The sequence below is a fragment of the Lepus europaeus genome, chromosome 4, assembly GCF_033115175.1.
Source record: "Lepus europaeus isolate LE1 chromosome 4, mLepTim1.pri, whole genome shotgun sequence".
Classification (NCBI taxonomy): domain Eukaryota; kingdom Metazoa; phylum Chordata; class Mammalia; order Lagomorpha; family Leporidae; genus Lepus; species Lepus europaeus.
In genome coordinates, this window is record NC_084830.1 from 72,561,432 (window position 1) to 72,567,854 (window position 6,423).

Below are 6,423 nucleotides of genomic sequence, written 5' to 3' on the forward strand. Positions count from 1 at the left end.
GTAGCAGGGTCCCAAGCTCTTGAGTCATCATCTGGTACTTCCCAGGATGCATTAGCAAAAAGCTGGATCAGAAGCAGAGATGCAGAACTTGAACCAACACTCCAATATGAGATGCAGGCATCCCAAGTGGCAGCTTACCCTACTGTGCCACAATGCATGCTCCTATAAGGAGGTTATAAGTAGTCCGAGGGACTATAAGTAGTCTTAATGGAGGGACAGTAGTTTGATTAGATGCACAAGGACATGAGAAGCACAGGTCAAGGAAAGTAGTAGATGTAGCCTGTGGACAAGTTCCTATCAGTATTGGTGGGTGGATACTTGTTGGGGACAGCAGGACATACTAGTGTGATTTTGTATCCACTTCGTTAGGTAATTGGTAACCACTGAAGGGAATCTGAACACAATGATGAAAAAGTAAGTGCTGGCTTCAGTGGGTAAATTCTATCAAACATTTACAAGACAGTCAATACTAATTCTTCATGAATTCTTCCAAATATTAGAAAGTAAGAGGACATTTCCAACTCATTCTATAAGGTAAGTAATACCCTGACATCAAAACCAGACGAGCATTTCAAGAAAAGAAAAATTATAGGGGCTGCCATTGTGGCAAAGTGAGTAAAACCACCCCTCTGCAATATGGGCACTGGGTCATGTCCTGGCTGTTCCACTTCCAACCCAGTTCTCTGCTAATGGCCTGGGAAAAGCAGCAGAAGATGGTCCAAGTGTTTGGGCCCATGCTACTTATATGGGAAACCTAGAAGAAGCTCCTGGCTCCTGGCTGTTGCAGCCATCTGGGGAGTGAATCAGTAGATGGAAGATCTTTCTCTCCATCCTTCCCTCTATCTCTATAACTCTGACTTGCAAATGAATAAATCTTTTTAAAAATTATAGATATAAAAATCTTCAACAGAGAATTAGCAAACCAAATCTAGCATCATATAAAATGATTACATCCCATGACCAACCAGGATTTATTCCAGGAATACAAGGTTGGTTTTCAACAGTCAAAATTTTAGTACAAATGATCCTCAACTTTAGATGGAGCTACAATCCAATAAACTCATTGTAAGTGGAAAATATCACAAGTTGAAAATGCATTTAACATATCTAATCTACCAAACATCACAGCTTAGCAACATAGCACACTGCAGAGTATCATTTGTTTGTCTTCATGATACCCTGGTTGTTTGGGAGCTGCAGCTCGTAGCCATTGCCTGGCATCATGAGAGGATTATACCACATATTGCTAGTCTAGGAGAAGGTCAAAATTCAAAATATGAATTACATTTTCTATTAAATGCATTTTGCCCTCAGACCATTGAAAAGTCCAAAAATTTAATCAAAACATGTCAAGAACCATCTATAAAGTCATCATATCAATAGCATAAAAAACAACAATCACACAGTCATATCAAAAAGCAATAATCATACAGTAGATACAGAATATACATTTTTAAAAACCAGCCCAATTTTATGATTAAAAAAAAAAAACTTGACAAACAAGGAAGACTGGTGAACTTCCTCAACCTGATAAAGGCCATCTACAGAAGTCCATAGCTAACATCATACTTAATGGTAAAATGCTGGATGCTTCCCCTCTAAGATCAAGAACAAGATGTCTGCTTTCACCAATTTTATTCAACATTATGTGGCAGTTCCAAGGCAATTAAGTAAGAAAAAGGAATAAAAGACATTCCAATTGGAAAAGTAAAAGTAAAATCGTTATTTGCAGATGACATGACCTGTATACTGAAAATCCAAAGGAATCCACCAAAACAGAATATTAAATATTAATAAAAGCGTTCAGAATGCTTGCAATATACAAGATTTATAGGCAAAATCAATTATATTTCTAAACATTTTCAATGAATAATCCAAATATGAAATTAAGAAAACAAGTCCACTGACAATAGCACCAAAAATAATAGAATACTTCAAAATAAAATTTAACAAAAGAAATGCAAAACTTTTATTCTTAAGACTCAAAAAGTTGTTGAAAGACATTAGCAAGATCTAAGTAAATGAAAAACGTAATACTGGTAAGATGACAATATTCAGGGCACGTGTTTGGCACCAGCAGCCTAGGTCACTTAGCGCATCCCGTATCAAGAGTGCTTGGCAGCCGGCGCCGTGGCTCAACAGGCTAATCCTCCGCCTTGCGGCGCCGGCACACCGGGTTCTAGTCCCGGTCGGGGCACCGATCCTGTCCCGGTTGCCCCTCTTCCAGGCCAGCTCTCTGCTGTGGCCAGGGTGTGCAGTGGAGGATAGCCCAAGTGTTTGGGCTCTGCACCCCATGGGAGACCAGGAGAAGCACCTGGCTCCTGCCATCGGAACAGCGCGGTGCGCCGGCCGCAGCGCGCTACCGCGGCGGCCATTGGAGGGTGAACCAACGGCAAAAGGAAGACCTTTCTCTCTGTCTCTCTCTCTCTCACTGTCCACTCTGCCTGTCAAAAATAAAAAAAAATAAAAAAAAAAAAATAAAAAATAAATAAATAAAAAAAAAAATAAAAGAGTGCTTGGGTTGGGATCTTGGCCGCAGTTCTGGTCCAGCTTCCTGCTAATAGGAATCCTGTGAGGCAACAGGTGACAACTCAAGTACATTGGGTCCCTGCCACTCATGTGGCAAACCTAGATGGAGTTCCTGTCTCCAGGCTTCAGCCTGGCTCAGCCTCAACCATTGTGGGAATTTGGGGAATGAATCAGGGGATTGAAGATCTCTCTGTATGCTTACCCCTTTCTCTGCCCCCATCGTGTGTGTGTGTGTGTGTGTGTGTGTGTGAATATTCACCAAATTGACCTATAGATTCCATGCAAATCCTCTTAGAATTTCAGCTGGATTTTTTTTGTAAAAATTGCCAAGTTCTTCCTAAAATCCATATGAAAACTCAAAAGGCTTAGAATAGTCAAAAAAAAAAATCTTGAAAAAGAACAAGTTAGAGAATTCATAACTATAAATCATGAAACTTTCAAAAAATCTCTGAGTATCAAGACAGTGTATTACTAGCACAGAAAATAGACATATAGGTCAATTAAATACAATTGAGACCCCAGAAAACTCCTCACCTATATGGTCAATTTTTTTAAGACTTAATTTTCTTAAATATTAATTTTATTTATTTGAAAGGCAGAGTGACAGAGAGAGAGAAACAGATCTTCCATCTGCTGGTTCACTCCCCAAATGGCTGGGACTGGGCCAGGCCAATGCCAGCAGCCTAGAACTTCATCCAAGTCTCCCACATGGGTGTCAGCAGTCCAAGCATTTGGGCACCTTCTGTTGCTTTCCCTAGCCATTAGCAGGGAACTAGATTGGAAGCAGAACAATGGGAACTCAAACTAGCACTCTGATATGGGATGCCAGCATCCCAGGCAGTGGCTTAACCCACTGCACCACAACAGCCCCTAGGTCAATTGTTTTTGACAATGGTGCCAAAACAATTCAACAGAAAAAAGGATAATCTTTTCACAAATGTTGCTGGGGCAACTGGCCATCCAGTTGGTCCTCTAACTTACATCATTTACAAAAATTAACTCAAAATATATCACAGATATAAATGTAAAACTAAAACTATAAACTCTTAGAAGAAAATACAGGGGTAGATCTTCCTGATCTTGGATTTGGCAATGGTTCCTTTGATATGACATCAGAAGCACAAACAACCAAAGGAGGAAAAACCGATAAATTGGACTTGCTCAGAATTAAACATTTTGTACTGCAAGAAAAATGAAAACACAGGGGCTGGCGTTTTGGTGTAACAGGTAAGGCCATCGCCTGCAGTGCTGGCATTCCTATATGGGTGCTGGTTCATTCGCAGCTGTTCCACTTCTGATCCAACTCCCTGCTAATGTGCCTGAGAAAAGCAGCAGAGGATGGTCCAAGTGTTGGGGCCCCCACCATCCATATGGGAGACTCAGTTGAAGCTCCTGGCACCCAGTTTCAGTCAGGCCCAGCCTTGGCCATTGTGGCCATCTGGGAAATGAGCCAGTGGATAAAAGTTGCTTCTCTCTCTCTCTCTCTCTCCCCTCCTCCTCATCCCCTCTCCATAACTCTGATTTTAAAATAGATAAATCTTTCATTAAAAAGTAAAAAAAAAAAAAAAAAAAAAACACCCACAGAATTGGAAAAAATATTTGCAAATCCTGTATCTGGTAAGGATCTTTTTTTTTTTTTTTTTTAATTTGAGAGACATATCTACAGAGAGAAGGAGAGACCAAAAGAAAGGTCTTCCAACCAATGGCTCACTCCCCAAATGGCCACAATGGCCGTAGTTGGGCCAGGCCGAAGCCAGTAGCCAGGAGCTTCCTCTGGGTCTCCCACAAGGGCGCAGGGGCCCAAGGACTTGGGCCATCTTCCACTGATTTCTCAGGCCATAGTAGAGAGCTGGATTGGAAGAGTAGCAGCCAGGACATGAACTAGCACCCATATGGGATGCTGGCACTGCAGGCAGAGGCTTAGCCTATTACGCCACAGCACTGGTCTTCTCTGGTAAGGATCTTGTACCTAAAATACATAGTGTTCTAATCAGTACCAAAAAGACAACTCAGTTAAAAATGGGCAAAGAATTTGAACAGTTACATCTGAAAAGAGGTAGCCAATTAAACACATGAAAAGATGCTCAGCATCATTAGTCTCAAGGGTAATGCAAATTAAAACCACAAGAGGGGTGGGTATTTGGCTTAGCAGTTAAGTCTCCATTGGGACACCCAAAACCCATTTTGGAATGCCTGAGTTTGAGTACCAGCTCTGTTCCTGATTCTAGGATGCACCCTGGGAGGCAGTAGGTGATGGCTCAAGTAGTTGGGTCCCTGCCACCAACATGGGAGACCTGAATTGAGTTTCTGGCTGCTGACTGTGGCCTGGCCTGGACTGGGCCTTTGCAGGCATTTGAGGAACAAATCAGTGAATGAGAGCTCTCTCCGTCTGCCTTTCTCTGTCTCTGTCTCTGTTTCTTTCCCTCTCTGGCTCTCAAATAAAAAAAAAAGTAATTGAAAAATAAGAGATACCACTTTTTACCCACTAGTTTCACTACAATTGGAAAAAAAAAAAAAGGATATGGTCATTATCAAGGTTTTTAGACTGCAGTTTCTCACTTGCTGTGGACATGATCATAAAAAAAATTTCCATTTGGCTTTCTCTCTGCTATCTTGCTAGTAATCAGCCTATTGGCAACAATTTCAAAAACAAAAACAAAAAGATAGTGGGGCCAGCACTGTGATGTAGCAGGTAAAGCTGCCACCTGCAGTGCCAGCATCCCATATAGATGCTGGTTCAAGTCTTGGCTGCTCCATTTCCAATTCAGCTCTCTGCTATGGCTTGGGAAAATACTTGGGCCTCTGCACTCACGTGGGAGAACTGGAAGAAGCTCCTGGCTCCTGGCTTTGGATCAGCACAGCTCCAGTCGTTGTGGCCATCTAGAGAGTAAACCAGCAGATGGAGGGCTTCTCTCTCTCTCTCTCTCTCTCTGCCTCTGCCTCTGCCTCTCTGTAACTCTGCCTTTCAAATAAAAATAAATAAATATTTTTAAAAAAAGATAATAACAATATTTGACAGTGGATATGGAACTCTCATACGCTGCTAGTGGAAATATACAATGATGTAGTCACTTTGAAAAAGTATCTGGCAATTCCTCAAAACTTAGATATAGCGTTACCATATGGCCAAGCAATTCCACTTCTAGGTATATATCCAAGAGAAATGAGAATATGCCTACACAAAAGCTTATACATGAGCAGTCATAACAATAATATTGATAATAACTAAAAGATAGAAAAAAACTAAATGCCCATCAAATGATGAATGAGTAAACACAACGTATATAATCACACAGTGACATATTATGCAGCCATAGAAAAGAACAAAGTACTAATACACGCTACTCCACGGACGACGGTTGAAAACAAACTAATGCAAAGTCAGTCCTGAAAGATCACATAGCCTGTGACTCCTTTTATAGGAAATGTCCAGAATAGATAATGTATACAGACAGAAAGCAGATTAGTTGTTGTCTAGAGTTGGATGGGAGGATGAGAGGTGTGGGAGGCGTAGCTGAAGGGTATGAGTATCTTCGGGAGATGATGAGAAACATTCTAAAATTGATTGTGATGATTGCACAACTCTGTGAGCATACTAAAAACTATGAATTATTGTTTGTTTTATATCACTATGCTTTAATGAGATCTCTCGGACTATAGCAGAGACACAGAAGGTACAAGGACTAAGCTGGAAGATGTTACTCTTCTAATCTAGACTTTTCTTCCTACACTCTCTATGCTCATTCCCTTTGATATATTTAAAACACAGTTATCAAACCTGTGCTTGATAATTTGCTAAACATGTAAAGGGTAGGGCGCAGGAAGGAGGGAATCAACAAGGAGCGCCCCAACTCTATGATCATTTTTATTGTTTAAGTAATTTTTCTTTCAAAA

The 6,423-nt window shown here is 40.9% G+C and overlaps 1 non-coding gene across 1 annotated transcript; it reads left to right on the plus strand.

Moving 5' to 3' along the window:
- Positions 1-5,051: 5,051 nt before the first annotated feature.
- LOC133758965 (small nucleolar RNA SNORA32) lies at positions 5,052-5,172 on the plus strand. Its single transcript, XR_009865861.1, has one exon. It is a non-coding gene; the product is annotated as a small nucleolar RNA SNORA32 (small nucleolar RNA).
- The last annotated feature ends 1,251 nt before the right edge of the window (positions 5,173-6,423 follow it).